The sequence below is a fragment of the Cavia porcellus genome, unplaced genomic scaffold (assembly GCF_034190915.1).
Source record: "Cavia porcellus strain 051 isolate PalLab524CR breed Dunkin Hartley unplaced genomic scaffold, mCavPor4.1 scaffold_1, whole genome shotgun sequence".
NCBI lineage: Eukaryota > Metazoa > Chordata > Mammalia > Rodentia > Caviidae > Cavia > Cavia porcellus.
Window position 1 is genome coordinate 15811032 of NW_026947484.1, and position 20849 is coordinate 15831880.

General features: G+C 39.9%; 1 long non-coding RNA gene across 1 annotated transcript in view; it reads left to right on the forward strand.

Moving 5' to 3' along the window:
- LOC134470794 (uncharacterized) overlaps window positions 1-15823 on the forward strand; it is an 87184-nt gene extending 71361 nt beyond the window's left edge. Inside the window, exon 3 of the long non-coding RNA XR_010039964.1 lies at window positions 15446-15823. This is a non-coding gene — a long non-coding RNA (uncharacterized LOC134470794). The remainder of the gene's footprint in view (window positions 1-15445) is intronic.
- The last annotated feature ends 5026 nt before the right edge of the window (window positions 15824-20849 follow it).

Here is a 20849-nt window from a genome sequence, read left to right on the forward strand (position 1 = left end):
TTTCAACATGAGAATTACCAAAGGAGAAACATTAACATTCAGTACATGGCATCTTCCTTTAAGGTTGTTTGTTATTATTTGCTCACGTTTCCTTTTTGCAAACGTGAACATTTGGTGCAATTTTTTTTTAGCCCAGTTGTTCCTCTCTCATTGATAGTTAAAGCATAGAGATCTGAGTCCTGAGCTAGAGCTACTGACCATTTATGACCATAGGCAAGCTGTTTAATCCCCGGGGGCCTCATCTCCTCAACTATAAAAAGATGGGCTTGGAGTGGGTGATCTCTTTAGGGCTCCCCCAACTTTGTGGATCTTTGTCTTTGTATTTTTGTCTGCGTGCTATCATTCTTCTTTACTTTTATGATGTATCTATCTTATTTTTTCCATGGGATTTTAAATCCATGGATGGCAAAGATTTAAGTCGCTTAATGCAGTGATTTGCAACTATAATCCTTGACAAGACACTAGGAGAGATTCACTGCTACCCATTCATAACTACCTGATACTATGAATCTCACCACCCTACCTCGGCCCCTCACTGCCAACATGTAGAAACAGATTACTCAATTTGAGTAATCTAAATCGCAAATATCTCATATTGAGTTTCAGTGAGCATTGATATTTGCAGTTTATAAACCAATACTCATTAGATATAAGAAAGGCAAACATCAAGGGCAGAGGTTGCCAAGGTGAGTTTCATTTGCCCTCATCCGGCAAGTTAGTTAGACACAGCTCTGTGAAGCATAACACAAGAGAAATAAAGCCCCCAAAATTTAAGTAAGACCTCAAAAAGCAGCCTTATATGGCATAGTAATGTGTTTATTTCCCAAATGCTTTCACCCAGGGAAATGCCTTACTCTTTGGGCACTACACACTGTCAGAGTTTCAGGGAATTTTGTTTTTAATGCAATATCCTTTCTATGCCAATTAGAGACAATCTCCCTGGCTCTTAAGTAATTTGTGTAATCTCAGGCACAGTGAGGAGTCACAAATCCTTTGCTGATCAGCAGATATAGGGGAAACTCCTTTGGCATAGTTAGAAATTAGTCAAAACTTTATTTCGATGTAATGTCTCTTTCTCTTTCTTGTATCAAATAAAGAATGCTTCACACAGATAAATGCAAAAATGAAGTAAAAAACAGGTTGATGGGAACTTTTCCTTGAGCTTATAAAACACTTATATACATGCATGCTTGCACACGGGCACACACACACAAACACACACACAAACAGTACCCACACTGAAAAATTTTAATGAACCTAGGAATTAGAAGGTTTCTCAAGGAAACAAAATGCTTAAGTTGGATTTTGAGAGGCTTTCATTTTCTCATGGTTTTTTTTAATACCAGGTATTTAGAAGGATTAACAGCCTAGCATTTATTAGCAACTCTTTTTACTACAATATGCTGCCAACTTCAGTAAAGGGAGCAGATCTGAGTGGCTTAATTAATTCCTCATTGATGATAATAATTATGTTTTTCATCTTAACATTGTGTTTAAAACATCTGAAAATAATCCAACCACCATTAGATCCTACTACCCTCACCTGGAGGAATATAATTTTATGGAAAGGAGTGATCACTTTAACAGTTTTAGAAAGACTAGTGGGACATGGCTTATGCATCTGAAGGGAATTCTGAACTGAATGAATGTCCTTAACATATGCCCCACAGGTAATAGAGGCACATCAGAATGATTCGCCTATTTCCCCTGTCTTTGGGAGATTTGACTTGGACTTCTTGATTCAAAGTGTGTCAGTTTCTTGCTTTTCTGTCTTGAACTAATGTACACAACACTCGTTAAAATATTAATGAAATCCATGGGTTCATGTCTCAGTTTTACCATGGTGTACTGGTTCACCTTTTGTGAGGTTTATTTCCCCAATCACTGTTTTTTATAAATACTGGAGTAGTGTTTTCATGAATACAGTATGGATTTTTTCTTATTTATGCAATTTTACCTGGTAATTTGTTTCTTTTAGTAAACAGTATTTGAGAACTTATTATATGGTCTGGACTCATAATATAAAAAGGACTCATAATATAAAAAGGATCCAAAAAACATGTAAAAACAGATCAAAAATATTATTCAACGTTTTCTTTTTTCATCTATACAAATACACACTGAGCCAAAGAACCCGCAACCCTCTCTAATATTACCCTTTTCTTGTTTCTGTTTCCTCTTGCTGCTTTTTTTTTTTTTGTTCACTTGTTTTTTTCTTGCAAAAAATGTGGGACTGATTGACATGCTACTAGGATTAATTAGAGTTTAGCAAGAAATTAATATCTAAAACATTTGAGCTTTCCAATACATCATTTATAAATGGTTTAGAAAATGCACAAAAATGCTTAGAGAACTATTTATAAAATTCAGAGCAGGGACTTAATTTTGCTATGCGGACTTTAGGATTTTATTAAAAAATTTAAATTGCACAAATAAATAGAGATATATCTTTGGATAAAAAGACTGAATTATTAAGCATGCGCTTGTTATGTAATTGTCGAACTGCTATAATTCCTTTTAATTGCTTAGGAATAGTTTTCATTGCTAAAATATGACAAAGTGATGTATCTCTGCATCTGTTTTAGAAAAAAACTGTAAATACACCAATATTTCACAATAATACTCTTAAGCTTTTCAGTTCTCAAATTTCTGGAGGCAAGCATGTTTACCGATTATTTGTTATTTTTCTGGTTACAAAAACACTACTTTTGGAAGAAATTCAATATAGTAACATATGTCGTATTCCAAGTTTTAAATTCTAATGGCAGTGATATGGTACAATAAAAAGCATATGTGTCACACTTGGCATTAAAGGTGGACTATTAGACCTACAGTCTTCAAGAACTCTGGGCTGTGATTAGAAGACTATAAATGAAATTTCAGATCAACATATGATGAGATTCAAATGTGCAGAGGACAAAAGGGAGACGAGAAACATAAATCAGGAGAACCATCTCAGGGAGATACAAGTGAAGTTAACAATGGGGTGGCACTCATGATTTTTCCCCGTAGCTCATTTGCATAGGCTATTGTCTTCTTAGGAAACATCCACACCAATTGCTATTTCTTGAAGGACAGGTGTACTAGAAATAAGATGAGATGTGGAGGGAGTGTGGTGTCCAGGTGAAGCGGTGTGGAAAAAGACAGCAGTTTGTACATTTTACTTTTTGGTCCTTTAAGCCTGACAAGATACCCAGGCAGAACTTTGAAGACGAAGAGAACTGCATCTGGTCACACCTTGTGCAGACAGTGCTTTCATTGTTGTTGATCTCTAAGGTCATTAAATAAGTAAAAAGGGCTTGCCTAAGTTATAAGAAATTCAGCAATTAATTCAAAGGAGAAAGACGATCTGCCTTGAGATGCTCCTCTCAAGAAAGCGTATGACTAATAGCATATTGAGAAATAAACAAAAGGAAACAATTTTGCTTTTGGAGTAAACTAAAGGCAATTTCACTCCTTGTTGTGGTTTATTTAAATGTTCCCTTAAAGCCTCATTCGGCCTCATGGAAGCAACTGAATCTAGCATTTGTGATTGGTTCATTGTCTAGTTCTTGGATTGGTGGTGGAATGTTTCACCCATCCATGCGTGGAATCAGGGTATGATGCAGGTGGGAAGAAGGTGTCTCTCTCTCTTGCAGGTTTGTGCCGTGCCCTTTACCGCACCCATGAATGGCTGCCCCGCCATGCCACACTGCCAGCTGAGTATGGACTGAAACCTCCAAAATGTGAAAAATAAACCTTTTCTTCCTTCATTTTGGGTTTCAGGTATTTTGTCCCAGCAACAAGAAAAAAGTAACTAAGGCAGAGTTTGGTGCCAGAGGAGTGAGTGGCTAACTATAACTGACCATGTGGTTTGAGAGCCTTTGGAAATGGCTTATTGGTAGAATTTGGAAATGTTCAGAGATGTCGCCTAAATACACAGAGCTGCAATGGTTTAGGCTGTTCGGTAGAGGAGATTCTGGTCAGAGCTTAGAAGACCAGAGGGCAGATAAAAAGCCTGCTAGTAAAGACCAGGTGCAGGAGGTTTCTGGTGGGGAGAAGGACTGCACTGGTTGTTAGACCCCACGCAATGTGTGTTATGGCTTGGCAGAAAGTTTGTCTGTATTTTGCTTATGTCCAGAGACTTTGCCTAAGACTGAAATTTAGGGCAATGGGCTGATTAATCTGGCAAAAGAAATTTCAAGGCAGCTGAATGTTGAGGTGGGGGCAAGGCTATTGTTGGGGGCTTTTAGCCAGATTTATGTTGCAAATCAAGAGCAAAGAACCCAGCAGGATGATTTAAAATGCTGTGAGTTTGTGGCCAGAAGAAAAACTTCAGTAAGGCTGTGGACTGTAAAGATAGAGGGGAAGCCTCCATTGCTGAGAAGGAACAAAGAAATAAGAAAGACAGCCTGGGGCCATCCTGGGAAGCAACCTCAAACCAGCAAAAGTGAAAGAATTTGCTCAAAGAAGAAAGCTGCAGAGTGCCACATTCCAGAGTGGTGAGGGAGGCCACAGGAGGTCCCAAAATGGCAACCGCCACACCAGATTCTAGAACGGCTGTGGCATAGAAAAGCCTGGCTGCTGCTCCAACTGGCAGCAAACCTTGGTGACATCCACATGGCGCTGGTTTTAGGTGCAAGGAAAATGCACAAATTCTGAGGGTAAGACGGCTTCCACCCTATAGCAAAAGGCTTGGGAGGCCCCTGAGAGGGCAATATGTAAAGATGTAAGGGTGATGCCAAAGGTGCAGTGGAGACCCCATAAGTTTGAAAAAGCTGAGAACATGGATCTACCAGAGAAAACTGCAAAAATCGAGTAGAGGGGGCTTAAGAGAGAAGCTGGTGGAGCTGAAATCCTTGGAAGTGCAGTGGGATGGAATCACCCAAGCCTTTTGGAGCTTACAACCAGATTGCTTCAGATGCTGAGCATGGAACTCTAGTACTTAGAGTGCCCTGCTGCATGTTAAACTAGCTTTGATTCCAATGGTTCGTATTCCCCTGTTTGTAACTTTCGGAATGGGAATGTTTATCTTGTGCCACTGCGTGTTGGAAACTTTTAACCTTGTTTCATTTGTACAGGGGTTACATTAAAAGTTTGCCATAGATCTTGGAGGAGACTTGGGACTTGGACTTTTCAGCAAGGCTGACGCTGTTAGGACTGTGGCCACTCTTGGAGATGGACTGAATGTCTTTTGTATAAGAAATGTACCTGAGTCTTTAGGGGGTCAGCAGTGGAATGTTGTGGTTTATTTAAATGTCCCCCCCAAAGCCTCATTCAGTCATGGAGGTGACTGAATCTAGCATTTGTGATTGGTTTATTGTCTAGTGATCGGATTGATGGTGTGAGTGTTTCATCCGCCCAGGAGAGGAGCCAGGATATGATGCAATGGCGGGAAGAAGGTGTGTGTGTCTCTCTCTTGCTAGTTTGTTACCTTGCTGTTTGCAGTAGCCATGAATGGCTGCTCCACATTGCCGCTCTGCCTTGGAGCCAGCTGAATATGGACTGAAACCTCCAACCTGTAAGAAACAAACCTTTTCTTCCTTCATTTTGGGTTTTGGATATTTTGTCCCAGCATTGAGAAAACAGTAACTAAGTCATTAGTGATCTGAAATGCTAACTGCAGCTCGCCGTGGAGAGGTAAGCCCATACCAGTACTGATGTCACCACACAGAACCGAGGTTCCAAATAGAAATACTCGGAGAACATCACATGCCCCCAACCCAAGTGATCTTATTTATTTATTTATTTATTTTTATTATCGGTACCGTGGATCGAACTCATGACCACCTGCTTGCAAGGCAGATACTTATGCCTGCTGAGCTAAATCCCCAGCCCCAACCCAAGTGATCTTTGCCAATGTTACAAGGATGAATTTCCAGACTGTGTGAAAGAAGTTGTGTTTGTTCCTTTCCTTTTGGGGATCCCCAAAGACCATTTAGTTTTATGCAATGTGGGATTGGTACAGTTTGGGGTGGGAAGTCTTCTTGCAGGCTGCCTCTGGGATTTGTAGCACTGTTTTTGATTTTGGCTTCCTGCATCACATTTCTGCTTTGGCTTCCTGATGTTTCGCCGTTACCACATGGCTTTTCTGTTTAAGCACTTTGTTTGATTAAATAAGATGCATTTAGTAGGGCTGGATTATATTACAGAAACCTGTGTTGGCAAATTAATTACTCAGCTTCACCTTATCATGGCAAAATTGTATGAGCACACACAAAAATGCAATAAATCACTGGTCTGGAGTAAATGAGTTGCTATAAAATATGTATTGCTATACTCATAGGAGTGGTAATTACTTTGTCATCGTGGACCTCTTAGGTCTACCCAAGAGCACTGCAGCTGTCTGGACAGCCAGGAAAGCAGATAATCAAACAGTTTTGCTGATATTCAGAGAACAAAAACATCAGATTGAATTACTCTCCGCTCACCATCTAAACCTATTGAATCCTTGTCACCATAAAGAACTAACAAATGGCTGAGGTCCTGTGTTCTCTTTGTGTTCAGGTTTCCTGGGAGGAATTTATCTGCTTTTTTAGGTGATCATTTTCCTAATTTATAATCACCTCTCAAATGGGGTCATGAGTTTTATATGCTTATCTTATCATTTTTTTATTTTTAGAGACTAAAAATAATTATACACATTTTGTAAATTACATGTTAATGATAATTGCTTTTTAATATGTTTATAATAGCAAATGAAACTGTACACATTGCTAAGTAACATAGGTTACTGAAAGTCGCTTCATAAAGTTAAGTAACACAGTATTCTTGTGCGTGTATCTTCTCCTCTACCCATCAGCTTTGCTGTCAACAAAATTTCTCAGATGAGAAGAACAAGGAACAGGAAGACTCAGGAAATCACCCAGGCCACATAGCTAGTGATGGGGCTAGAATTTAATCTCAGACAGTCTGACCCCAGGGCCCTGCTCCTCGCTGTTGCACTGGGCCCTGGTACATCTCTGCTCCTTCCTGGGTGGAATGCCCTGAGTGCTGTGTTCATTGCATACCTAAGTTCGTACTCAAACACAGAATCTGGAAGCAGAAGCTTGTTTTTACTCTTTCACCACTGTCACTTCAGTCTTTGGAACTGGGCCAGAAAAATGTAGCATACGAAATACTAAATGTCAAATGAACAAATAAATGATGAAAGCATATTCCAATTGTTTTTGCATTCCACCTTGCTATGAGTGTGTGCTTAAATCTTGCAAAGAAAAAGATGTGAAAAAGTAGACGGGACTTGTGACCTTGAAGGCAGAGTTGTCTGCCTGGATACTTTTGTGATGTGTTTTTATTATCAAGATAGGGAGAGAGGTTAGAGGGCTGTTACAGATTAAAAACTGGTGCGTCATGACTAGCTTCCCCAGTGTGAGGTCGACCATTTTCATCAGAGGAGTTCGGGACCTTGTTGGTGAGAGTGGCTGTGGTTCACTTTGGGGGAGCTCTGTCCTTACACTGAGCATTGCTTCCCGATTTCAGAGGGGAAGACATGTGCTGTTTAATCTCCAGGAGTAACTCTTCATGCTGGCTTTCTGGCATGTACTCAACTGTTTTTATGGTTGGAGGAGCTCAGGGCCTCTGCGTTGCTGAGGATGGTTGTGATACTTTTCAGGACAGTCCTGGTTCTTTTTTTGAGTATGATTTCTTGGCTCCAGTGTAGAACCCTCAACCTACCAGCACAGCTCCTTCACCTCACTGGCATAGACTTTCTAGCTTCCACCACTGACCTTTGGGCCTTCCCAGCAAGGATCTGTAAAACAGATTGATATGAGTCCCTTTTTGTGTGCTCTAGACCTCCGGTTGGACTCGTGGGAAGCATTGTCATGGGCTCCAGGTTTTCATCTAGACTTAAGCGGGATGTTGCTGTGGAATTCAGGCCCTTGGCTGAATATTTTGGGCCTTTAGTGTTGTGGATAGATTTCCTGCACTTTCTTGTGTTACACTCTGGGTGACTGTCATGGTTTATGTTTGTGTCCCCCAGGCCTCATGAGTTTGCATTGTTCATTTGTGATGGTCCATTGTATAGTGCTTGGATTGATGGTGTCAGTGCTCCACCCACATAGGGGTGGAGCCAGGATGTGATGTAATGGCAGGAAGAAGGTGTGTTTTGCTCTTTGCTGGTTCAAGTTTGCTGTTGGCGGCCACCATGAACTGCAGCCCAGCCATGCCTTCCTGTCTTGGAGCCAACTGAGTATGGACTAAAACCTCCAAAAACTGTAAGAAATAAACCTTTCCTTTCCCAGCCTTGGTCTTCAGGTATTTTGTCTCAGCGATGAGTAAAAAGTAACTAAGACAGAAATTGGTACCGAGAGTGGGGTCATTGCTGTTATGTTGCCTGGTCATGTGACTTTGGAGCCTTAGAAATTAATTTGAAAATATTTGAGAGACTGGCCAAAGAGACAGCCCCTGTGTGCTGTATTATTTTGGAGACTCTGGTCAGAACCTGGAAGATCGGAGTACTGATTGGAAATGCTGCCAATTAAGATGAAGCTTGGGAGGCTTCTGTTGAGAAAGACTGCAATGTCTGCTGGAGTCCAAGTTGGTCTTCTTATTTGTATTTAGAGATATTACCTGGGTGGCAGAAGAATTTCAGTGCAGTCTACTTTTGGGATGGTAGCATGGTTACTTTAGAGAACTTTTGACCAGATGTATTTTGAAATTTAGAGCAAAGGGCCAGTAGAGTAATTTAAAACACTTGGCCAAGAAGAAGGCTCCATTGGAACTGTGGGTTCTAAAGATGAAACAGAGAACATGGTTGTTTAGAAGAATAGGATAATGGAAAATCAAGAGTACATTTGAATTGCAGGAGATTCTTATATTTTAGTCTTGCCAAGCCATGTTAAAGTTAATGGGAAGCAAGGACTGTGATTGTAATTGTTCTTTTAATGTGATTTTAATGTTTTGTATGTTTGTAACTTGGTTAATGTGTTATGTACTGTGTTTTAATGTTGAACCTTGGTCACCTTTTAAATGTTTTTGTTTTGATGCAGGAATTAAGTGTAAAAAGAATTGTGTATATATGCAATTGTTTTATTAATGTAACAAATCTGTCACTAAGGACTATAGTTTAAGGTAATGTGTGTGGTTATTAAGTTGACCAGGGGTGGATTGTTATGGTTTGATAACTAGTGGTCAACTTAATGCCAGCTGGATTACATCAGCATGCATTGAGAGAAGATGCTCCACCTGAGGAGGGTTGCCAGGATAAATAGGTGGAGAAGAAGAGAGGTGTTGAGAGGGATTGAGGCGTTATGGAGGCATTGTTGGTTCTCCTATGAATTACTGTCTGAGCTGTTGGTTCTCCTGGAGAAGCTTTGGTCTTCACATCGAGCATTGCTTCCTGGCTCCGGAGGGGAAGACATGTGCTGCCTGGTCTCCAGGATGAACTCCTCACGCTGCTTCCTGGCACGTATCCGACTGTGCTTGTCGTCGGAGGAGCTCGGGGCCTCCGTGTCGCTGAGGACAGCTGTGGTTCCTTTCAGGACAGCCCCACTCTTTGTTGTGAGTGTGACTTCTTGGCTCCAGTGTAGAACTAACCCTAACCCTAACCCTCATCCCACTAGCACAGCTCCTTCATCCTGCTGGCATAGACTTTCTGGCTCCCACCACTGACACTTGGGTCTTCCCGGCACGAATCTGTAAAAGAGACTGGCGTGAGTCCTTGTGGGCTCTGGACTTCCAGTTGGACTCATGGAGGCGTTGTTCTGAGCTCTGGGTTTTTATCTGGACTCATTTGGGACATTGCCATGGGGTTTAGACTCTTGACTAAATAATCTATGTTGTTGGTGTTGTGGATAGATTTCCTGCATTCACCTGTGTTAATTTCTGGTGACCATTATAAAAATATTATAAACTCCATGTCCTGATCTGAATTGTTCTCTGTGTACAACCCCAGACTACAACAGAAATTTGGTACCGAGGAGTGGGGTCGTTTGCTGTGACTATACCTGGCCATGTTTTTCAAGAGGCTTTGGAAATGGCTTGTGGGCGGAATTTGGAAAGGTTTAGACATGTTGCCTGGATGCATAGAGCTGGAGAAGCTTAGGCTGTTCTGTAGAGGAGATTCTGGTCAGAGCTCCAGAGACCAGAAGGCTGATAGAAAGCTTCCTGGTAAAGACCAGGCTTGGGAGGTTTCTGCTGGGAAGAAGGACTTCATTGGTCGTTGGACTCCACATGATGTGTGTTATGGCTTGGCATAAAGTTTGTCTGCATATTGCTCCTGCCCAGAGACTTTGCCTGAGACTGAGACATAGGGCAATGGACTGATTAATCTTGAAAAAGAAATTAAAAAGCAATCGAACATTGAGGCTGTGGCATGGCTATTGTTGGGGGCTTTTAGCCAGCTTTATGTTTCAAATCAGGAGCAAAGAGCCCAGCAGGATAATGTACAGTGCTGTGAGTTTGGCCCGAAGGAAGATTCCAGGAAGGGTGTGGATTGTAAAGACAGAGTTGAGATTTTGATTCCTGAGGAGAAACAGAGATAAGAAAGATGGCCCTGGGGCATCCCAGGAAGCAGGTCCCCACCCTGTGCAGCCTCACAGCAAAGATGAAAAATTTTGCTCAGAGGAAAAACGTACAGAGTGCCATGCTCCAGAATGGCGACAGAGGCCACGTGAGGTTCCAGAATGGCGGCAACACAGAGAAGCTTTTTCTCACAATCAGGTAAACAGAGCCCTGCAATCCAGGCAACTGATCCCTACAGCCAAGAGAGAGAAAAGCCTGGCTACTGCTTCAGCTAGCAGCAAACCTTGGCGGCATCCACAAGGTGCTGATTTTAGGTGCAAGAAAAATGCACAAATTCTGAGGGTAAGACGGCTTCCACCTCGATTGCAAAGGGCCTGGCTGGCCATGCAGTGTGCCCCTGAGAGGGCAATTTGTGAAGATATAAGGGTGAAGCCGAAGGTACAGTGAAGACCCCAGAAGTTTGGAAAAGCCAGGAATGTGGATGATCCAAGGAAAGCTGCAAAAAGCGAGCAGAGAAGATTTAAGAGAAAAGCTGCGGGAGTTGAAATCACTGGAAGTGCCCTGGGGGTGGAATCACCCAAGACTTTTGGAACTTGCAACTGGATTGCTTCAGATGCTGAGTGTAGAACTCTAGGATTTAATGTTTGCCCTGCTGGATGTTGGAATTTCTTTGTTTCGAATGCTTTCTATTCTCCTGTTTGTAACTTTTGGAATGATAATGTTTATCTTGTGCCTTTGCATTTCAGAAATGTTTAACCTTGTTTCTTTTGTACAGGGGCTTACAGTTAAGAGTTTGCCATAGAGCTTGGAGGAGACTTGGGACTTGAACTTTTCAGCAATGTTGAAGCTGTTAGGACTTTGGCAACTCTTGGAGGTGGACTAAATGTCTTTTAAATGCCCTTTATATGTATAAAGGATGTACATGAGTCCTGGGGGTCAGGGGTGGAATGTCATGGTTTATGTTTGTGTCCCCCAGGCCTCATGAGTTTGCATTGTTCATTTGTGATGGTTCATTGTATAGTGCTTGGATTGATGGTGTCAGTGCTCCACCCACATAGGGGTGGAGCCAGGATGTGATGTAATGGCAGGAAGAAGGTATGTTTTGCTCTTTGCTGGTTCAAGTTTGCTGTTGGCGGCCGCCATGAACTGCAGCCCAGCCATGCCTTCCTGTCTTGGAGCCAACTGAGTGTGGACTGAAACCTCCAAAAACTGTAAGAAATAAACCTTTGCCTTCCCAGCCTTGGGCTTCAGGTATTTTGTTTCAGCGACGAGTAAAAAGTAACTAAGACAGTGACCATCATAAAATAATATTATAATTTTTTTGTCCTGATGCTAATTGTTCTTACAACCCCTGACTACAAAGGCACATCTAGATTTTTGAACACAAGAGTGTCTGTGGTACCAGAAAGATTCTGGACCACAGATCTGGCCCCAGGAGCAAGCGCAGCAAGCAGGCATCCTTTCAGCAATGTCCCCATCCTAGGAAATTAAATCCTAGTGTTCTTGTGTAGATGGCATCAAGTGCCAAGGCACAAAGGCATGGCTCTAGCACTGTGACTCCTCCCAAGATTCCACTGTGTACTTTGTTCCTGAAGATGTGTTGGTGAACATTAGTGCAGGGAGATGGACCTGGTAGAGAAAAAAAGGTAGATCCCAGGTTCTGGCAGAACACACTGTATTTAAGGTCTCTTCTGGGAAAAGTTAGAGGAATGAAAAGTACAGAGACCCTGTTTTAATAAGCCAAGGCTGAGTTGAATGCTGTCTTCACTTGTGTGTTTCAGGCTGATGTGGCCTGAGGTTGTATAGATTGCCTTGGATGATGTTCACAGATGAATGGCTTTGGTAGAGACCAACTTAACCTTCCAATATATACGAAGTTTGTGTCAAAAGTGTGTGTGGGGAGTAGCAGGGTCATTAAAAGATACATGATCCCTACATGGAGCTCCAAAACCGTTGGGTCTGTTTATAGCTGTGTATGCTATGTTGGAGACATTTTGACAGAAGAAAGGAAACCCAGACCATGTGACTCATTTGTCACCCACATCATTAGGCTGCAATAGATGTGAACTTTATTTATATAAATATAGTTGTGGGAAATATATCAAGTTTCTTGGATAAACTCTCTATAAAAATTGGAAATTATTTTCCCTTAATTCCTTAATTAAACTGAGTGGGAAGAGGACCCACAAGAAATGAAATGGAAGTGGTGGGTGATGGGCTACTTTCTATCACATGGAGCCTCGAGGGCTGCCTACACACTTTCCTGCCCTTTCTCCACCATTTTTCCCTTCTGGTCCATAATGATCTAGGGACATATCGTGGAAAGCAGAAGTGGCTGAAGATGCAGAATTCTGGAAATTTCTTTCTTTTCGTTTTTTGGTACTAGGGATCCAACTCACCATTTTGCACTTGCCAGGCAGGCACTTATGCCACTGAGCTCAATCTCCAGCCCTGAAAGTTTCAGTCGCTTCTTTTTCTTGCCTTTATGTTCCCTTCTTTCCTTTGGCATCTCACTTCCTGGGCTTAGTATTATTATCTGCTTCCCTGGTCTCCACTCCCTAACTGTTCTGCTAACGTTGCAGTACCTCTGTCCAAACTCAAACTGGCTTCCAGCTTTGAGTAATGACATTTTTGGAATATCTAGATCTGGGACTATTTTTCTCATAAAATGAGGTAAATTTTATACTTTCCTTTAATTTACTCTAAAGACCTCTGTGAACAGGAAAAATCTTTCTGCTCCAGTCCTCCTCTTTTTGTAAATACCATTGCAGCCACATTGAAAAATACAGTAGTAAAGATTGTTATTATGCTAGAAGTAAAAAGAGAGAGAGGCTGGGCTACTATGTCTTCTCTATCATTGGTCACAGAATAACATGGTCAGTTTCCTTTTCTATATGATTCATATTCCTCAAAACCTAAATCTACCTTAATGCTAGAGAAACAGCTATTTAAAAATCAGAATAGTCTACCTGTTACATACATCAGAAGTAGGAGGATAATATTAAATGGCCAGTGATGGAGAGTGTAGATGAGAATAAATGATTAAAAAAGAAACTCTGAAATGTGATGACATCATGGAACACAGATATGCACCTGTTTCTTGAAGCATAATAGTTGTCATGTGAAAATATTTTATGTCAAACAATGGATCAAAATATATTCCCTTTCATGATAAATCACAAGTTGAGACCCATTTTGAAAATTCTCCCTAATCCACTCTACAGTTATTCATTCTGCAAACTAGACCACACCCACACTATTATAGTGACTGAGGCATACACTTAATAGAAGCTTAAAATTGTTTTTAAAGTCTTTTGTTATTCATGATGCACTCCATGAATTAGCTACCTCAGTAACATGCTGGCAACTTGTTAGAAAGTCAGTCTTTCAGCTGCAGATCTATTGGTCCAGGGTCTTCATGTTATACAACACTTGCAGATGCTTACAAAATATGGGAATCTTACTACTGGAACACAGAAATTTGTCCCAGTTCTGGACCTGATATATTCACTTCATCAAATCGAGCACTTTGCTCATTGATTTTTCTAAAAACTTCAGTCCCTTCTTGTTGCATGATTTTCTACAGGAAGAAGTGTCTTTTATGTCAGCTTCTCAAAGATCCTTTTCTGAAGGCGAATCACAAGGGAATCCAAGAGAAGGAGAGGGTTTGTGTGGCAATTGACTGCCAATGGTTTTTAAGGTCTCTCTAGTTTCATGGCCTCTCTAGAGCCTTCTCCTTTGTTCTTTAAATTGAAAGAACTTTTAGAAGTCAACATTTTCAGATCACAGAGAAGCCCGCGGTTAGCTGAGGATTGGAAAAAATTTGGCATCTGATTCACCCAGAAATTCCCATCCCTGGGTTCTTTTTCACTCCCGTACCATATTGCTTATTCCTCTATTAGTAACACTTATTTAATTTTGCCTTTTATTTTATATGCTATATGCCTCCTACTTCAACTGAATTATGGACGCTGAAGGTAAAATAATCCATGTTCATTTTATCCCCCATTGTGCCTAACCTTAGTACAACGCCTTCCGTATACCACACATTTATACATATCTGTGTCAAAAATATAGATTTGTAGGTTGCCAATTTTTATTTTTTAAAAATGAAATATGTTGTAACAGAGACAATGATTGTAAGATGTAGGTTAGAAACAGGAATTGAACAGTAAGTCTTTGTATTGACTAGTAGAATTCTAAAGTAAGTCGTATATCCACAGCCCCAGTTCTAACAGATGGATTATAACACTCTAAAATTTGATCTACTAACAGTCATTAAAATCTGTGAGTGAACCAGATGGGAAAGTGTATGCCAGGGAGAGTCAGCTTATATGTGGTACCGTAATAACTTCCTTTTCAAATGTTATGACCTTTCAAATAGTGTCTTCCATGCTTCACTTCACTATTTTACTTCATTCATAAATGATGAAGAGGCCAGGTGAGTCTTTGGGACTTGAATCTTGGCTCTGTCACTTGCTGGCCCTACAATGCTATGTATCTTGAATGTTTTTTGGACAAATGTATCTGACACAAAAGTGACACAAACATACTGATTTGATGCCATTATTATTCTTTAATTAAAAGAATAAAGGTAAGAAACTCATGGTTCAGTTCAGAAATGCAAACAAATGCATATTTTCAAATGCAAACAAATGTATATTTTCTCTAAAACCTGAGAGTATACTCTGAAAGATAATCGGTGTTTATCAGTCAAACTTCAGATAGAAGACTGGCTGCTGCTTTGAGGCTATTCCTTTACTGGGGTTTGCTTTTTTGTTACTATTCTTGTTATTGTTTACTTGTTCTCTTTTTTATTATGTTTGTTATTCATAATAAGTACAGTAAAATCTTGGATTGCAAGAAACCCACAAGACCAGCAAATATTTCCAATAAATGCTAAGTTGATAAATGGTGATGTCTTGTAATATGAGTTGTATGTGATGCCGAACATAACATGGTCACAACAGAACCGACTGTTCTTTTCTCTCTCTCGCTGCAGGATTGTGGGTGATCATCTGTCAACAGCAAGATATTGTGGAGGAGATCTTGTCTGTAGAAGAGGATGAGAAAAAGGGAGAGAAACCCCTTACTTCAAATGAGATTAGGGAGATGTGGGAAACTGGAAAATTTAGCAAAAAAGCACCACCCCTGTAGCAGTGTGAGCTACAAATCTGTTTAACAACAGTGAGGTGTCACATTTCCATGAAATCCTTCAAATGATGCAAAAAATACATGGCAATGGGTATGTTCCTTGTTAAAGCTGCATGAAATAAAGACTCCATTGAGCCAAGAGATAGCAGTGATTCTATCAGTGATATGGAAAGGGACTGAAAATAGCCCTTTTCTCTGTCTCTTTCACAAGAGCCACAAAGATTTTCAAAGGTAAGTGAACATTAATTTGCTTACTTTTCTTTATATTTTGTATTTTCTTTATTATTTTGTATTATATTATAGTGTAACCATTTTTGCACGAATACCTTTGAGTTGTGGAACAAATCATCTGATTTTCCATTATTTCTTATGGGGAAATTTACTTTGCTATACAGTAGTACCTCAGTTCACCAGTGCTTTTGTCGGCGGACAGTTTGGTTCACAAATATGTGTTTGGCAAAATTTTGTTTGTTTTTTCAAATTCTTCATTGGGTGGCAAACATGACTTCAGCCCTCTTTCCCATACAGACACAAATGTGATTATCTTTTCCAAAATCACAGAACAAAAATTAAGTTTGTGAACTGAGGTACCACTGCACAAATGATGTAGATTATAAGCATGTTTCTGGAATAAATTATGCTTGAAAACCAAGGTTTTACTGGAGGGTCACTATGAGGAATTGGTATATAAGCGTATCACATTGTGAGCCTTTTTCTTCCCTTATTGTTGGTCTCGAAGTCTTCCCATTGGCCCATGTACTATGCAGACTCTCAGATGACTTCTAATGAGTTCTTACCTCATGGCTTCCAATCTTGAGCAATCCTTTTTCGTAAGTGTATGAATGGTTTCTGGCTTCTTTTAACCAATAGAGTTTGGCAAAAGTAATGGAAAAATGTTATGATTTCGTTCTAAAATGTCCCCCAAAACTTTCAAGTTTGGACAGGGATCCTGGTTGTAAGGAATAGGTAAAAGGGATTTGACCTGGAAGGGTAGTTTTTGACTCATGTTCTTCTCTCTCTGCTTCCTGACCACCGTGTGGATAACAGCTTATGGACACCATGTCATTGTGCCAGGGCATTTTTCTGCAATGAACTGAACTGACCAAAATTATGAGCCAAAATAAATCTCTGCTTCTTTAAGTTACAGGAGTCTGGTATTTTTTCCCTGTGATGGTAACATGACTAAGGCTGAAAATTTGTACTGAGAGGATGCCATTGCTGGGACCATGTGTTTCAGAAGCATTTGTAACTGGTTGCGATGAATGGAATCAGCCCAAGAGAAATGATATGTGGGCTGCAAACAGCAGGCCACAGGAGCAGGGTTGCCCCAGCCCTTTGGAGTTCACATCTCACCATAGCTTTGTCTGGATGCTGGGCATGCAACCGTAGGATTTCATGATTACTGTGCTGTGGTTTGGTCATGTGCTGGCATGACTTCTTTCTTTTCTCTTACTTCTCCCTTATGGAATGGGGTTGTTTATCTATCACCTTAAGTGTTGGAAATGTTTAACTTTCCTTTTGATTTTTACAGAGGCTCACAGCTAAGGGTTTGCTTGAATCTCGGAAAAGACATTGAGCATGGATTTTTTTAGTAGTGATTTTACTATTAAGACTTAGGTGACTCTTAGAGGTGGACGAAATGCATTTATGTAAATTATATGTGAGTCTTTGGGGTCAGGACAGAATGTGATAGTTAAATCTAAAATGTTACCTAAAAGTCTCACTTTCAGAGGGAGGGTCTGATAGGAGGGGGCAGACGCCTGGGGCTGTGACTTGGAAGTGTGTGTGTTGTCCTCAGGTTCTTTCTTCTATGTCTCTGCTTGCCAAGTGCCATATGGGGATCAGGTTTCCTCCTCTGTGCCATTTTTGCGATGCCAACCAACCAAGGGGTGAACCTACTGAAACTGTGAGCAAAAGTAAACCTTTCTTTTTAGGTTGCTGGAGTCATATTTTGAAACAGCAATCAGAAAGAGCTAAGGCAGATATGATACTCATGCTTGTTTCTGTTGGAACCTGCATAATAATTTTCAGCACATAGTAGAGCAGAGGGTTTTGCTAAAATTTACCCTGGACAGCATGACATTAAATACCTAAGTGACAGATCATTTTGCCTCTCAAGGATTTTTTTCTTAATAAGTCTGCTGCAATATCATCAGATGAATTAAAGCCACATATAATTTAATTTGCTCTTTAAATTTGAAACACTTTGGTTTTAAGCATAGTTCTTGGAGATCAACTAAGTAACCCATTATAGAATATTTTCTTCTTTAAAACAGGTATAAATATATCATAACATTGGCATGAAAAAACTACTTCTAGGGAATTTATCTTTAAGTTTACTTGCTTTTAACTAATTGCTTTTAACTAATTGCCACTAGTGCTTCTTCTTCTGAGAAGTGTCTATTCATATTATTTTTATGGCTAAACAGCTCTTACAGATTTGGCCATAGTTTTCCTCCCAGCTTTGGCCACTCCATTCCCATTCTCGCAATACACATTTATTTGATATTCATTATGGTTTATGTATAAAATGTGTCCTAAATCTCACTGAGGGCTTGGTCTCCACTGTGGCAATGTTCAGAGACGGGATCTGCAAAGGTAATTGGATTATGAGGGCTCTGACCTAAAGGATTAGTCCCTTATTGGATGAGTGTATCAGGAGGTGAGACCTCGTTGGAGGAAGTGAATCATTGGTGGGCACCTTTGGAGGGTACATCTCCCTTTCTCTGGCTTTTGTCCTGTGCATCTGCTTCCTGGATGCCAGGAGGTGAGCAACATTTCTCTGCCATGCCCATTCCCTGTGATATTTCTGTCTTGGAGCCAGAAGACCATGCAGTGAAACCTCTGAAACTCTAAACAAAAATAAACTTTTCCTTCTGTATGTTATTTGTCAAATATTTTGTCCAAGTAATGGAAAGGTGAGCAGTCTAGTTGTACTAAGAGCTCTCAGTTAAACTCTAGGCTTCTGGTTTTGCTATTGGAAATCCCCTCTCCATCCAATCTTTTGTTTCTCTTGGAAACTCCACTATTTTCATACTGGGCTTAACGCTACATTTGTTATAGCTCCCATGACTTCCCCTTAAAGTGGAAGATCCTGAAAGGAGGGAATGCTTTTCTGCTTTAGTTTTGCTCTTCCAGCATCTAGCCCAATGTTTAATTCATACCTGCGTACGAACTCTCTCCTGTAATCCCTACCTATCTGCAAGAGCAGCATCTGGTTATGGTACTGACTCAAGAAGCTTTCATGAATGCTAATTACAGTAGAAAAAATATTTTTCTATGATTACTGGTTTTATGTAATTGAAGAAAAAGAGGACGGGTTATTTTTCTCTTTCTGCCAGTTGTTCAACAGATGTTAGTCAGGTTGCACAAGGATGCCAAGTTACATGTAAGGCATACCAGTTGTTTAATGTTGGATAATCTTAAAAGGCAAAAGAAGAAACTGCAAATGATGACCTTTCTCTAGGGATCTTTGTATTTCTTGGTGCCATATTTCTATGTACGAGAAAGTAAATTTTCTTAGGAAAAAATGTAAGTTGAGAAGAAGATTCTTGATGAATCCTTTCATTGTTAATAAACGTTATTCAAAGTGCAACATTAACCATATGTTTTAGAGTAAAGTAAAGATATACATGGCTCTCGTCCTGCCGATCTCATAGTATAGTATTTATTTCATATGGGTATCAAAGACTCAATAAGTACTTGCTCAGGCAACAAATCTATGCAAGTATTTATTGACTAAACAATTATTTATTGATTCAGATACAGTAATAGGGATGTTTATTGACTCAGCAGATATTTATTGAGTCAGTAAAAAGACAAAAATGGAGTTGCATATTTAGAAGAGTGCGTCATACCCTGTATCCTGTCTAAACAATGTGGCAAAATTAATCTTAGATCCTCTATCCTTTTAAGGTTCTTTGTGAGGTGAGACAGGCTAGATAAGAAGGGGATAAAGAAGAGTCCCCACACAGTTTTGATTAACCTCCATGCCTGTTTATGAGAATTTGTCAGCATGGGCCACTGTATTGACTGCATTTATTAAACGGACTTATGTTGAGTTCTGTATCTTGTCTCTGTCTACTCTTATGAAAGATTCAGAAGGTTGACAAGGGTCACCACTCCCAGAGGTAATCATTTAACCACAAGGAAAAGAAATAACGTAGGGGACATCACGGGAACGAGCCGGAGGTGGGAAGTTGGCAGGACCTCTGATCGGCAGATCCCAACCGTCCTTTTCATTCATCTGGCACTGTTGAAAATTGAACTTTTGTTTATTTATTCATTTGCCTGTATATTCATCCTATAAACATGTATTGATCACTATTAAGTACTTTATTAGGTAAAAAGAGAAAACAGTAAAAGCAGATATCCTTCCTTAAAGTAAAAAAAAAAAAAGCTGTATCAATAAATGCAAACACACAAAGAAGCAAGGAGAGAACCAGTAATTAAGAGTGTTTATTTTTGACTCTTAATACCCTATATGCAGCCTGATGAGCAGTACGTCCCTAAAAGGTCCTTCTGTGATAGATCCAGACTGGCTGTGATGTAACAGGAAGAAATCCCTTTTACTTTGCCTTCTCTATCCACCCATATTTGCTAAGCACTTGTCCACTACTCTGATTGTAAATTAATAGCCCTTTAATTTTTCTTTAAGCATCTTTAATTAATCATGAAGAAATAATATTCAAGCTTAGTCAAACCAGCTAAGTTTGCCTGGTGCTGAGATTTTGACTCAAATCTTCATTTCTGGGCACTCTGCCATTTTCACTTTCCAGAAAACCATGACATATTACAGCTAAAGTGTCGTAGAGGAGAGTGTGGGGTTTACAATTTAAGCTGGACATCTGTTAACTCTGGGACCCCAAAATAATAATAGCTACCGTATTACTCATTGTTAGGAGAGTTAGCGAGAGTTGTTTGAGACTATGATATGCTAATGTAGATTGCTAAAAATTACACGAAATGTTCATAATCAGTCTCTAAACAGCAGTAAAACGGGGAAGGACAACAAGAAATAGGAAGTGTGCTGATTTTTATGCATTTTTAAAACAAATGATACTTGCAAGTAAATCATAGTCAAATAGTTCTTTAACATTTGCTATGGAAAACAACACACAACTACTTAATTCTTCCTTTATTCCACCTCAGAGACAACTACTTTTAACTCCTCTGGCTGATTATTTTGATATAGTATTTAGTCTAACATCTGTAAATAACATCTTTCAATTGATAGTTTTAGCTTTCAGTTT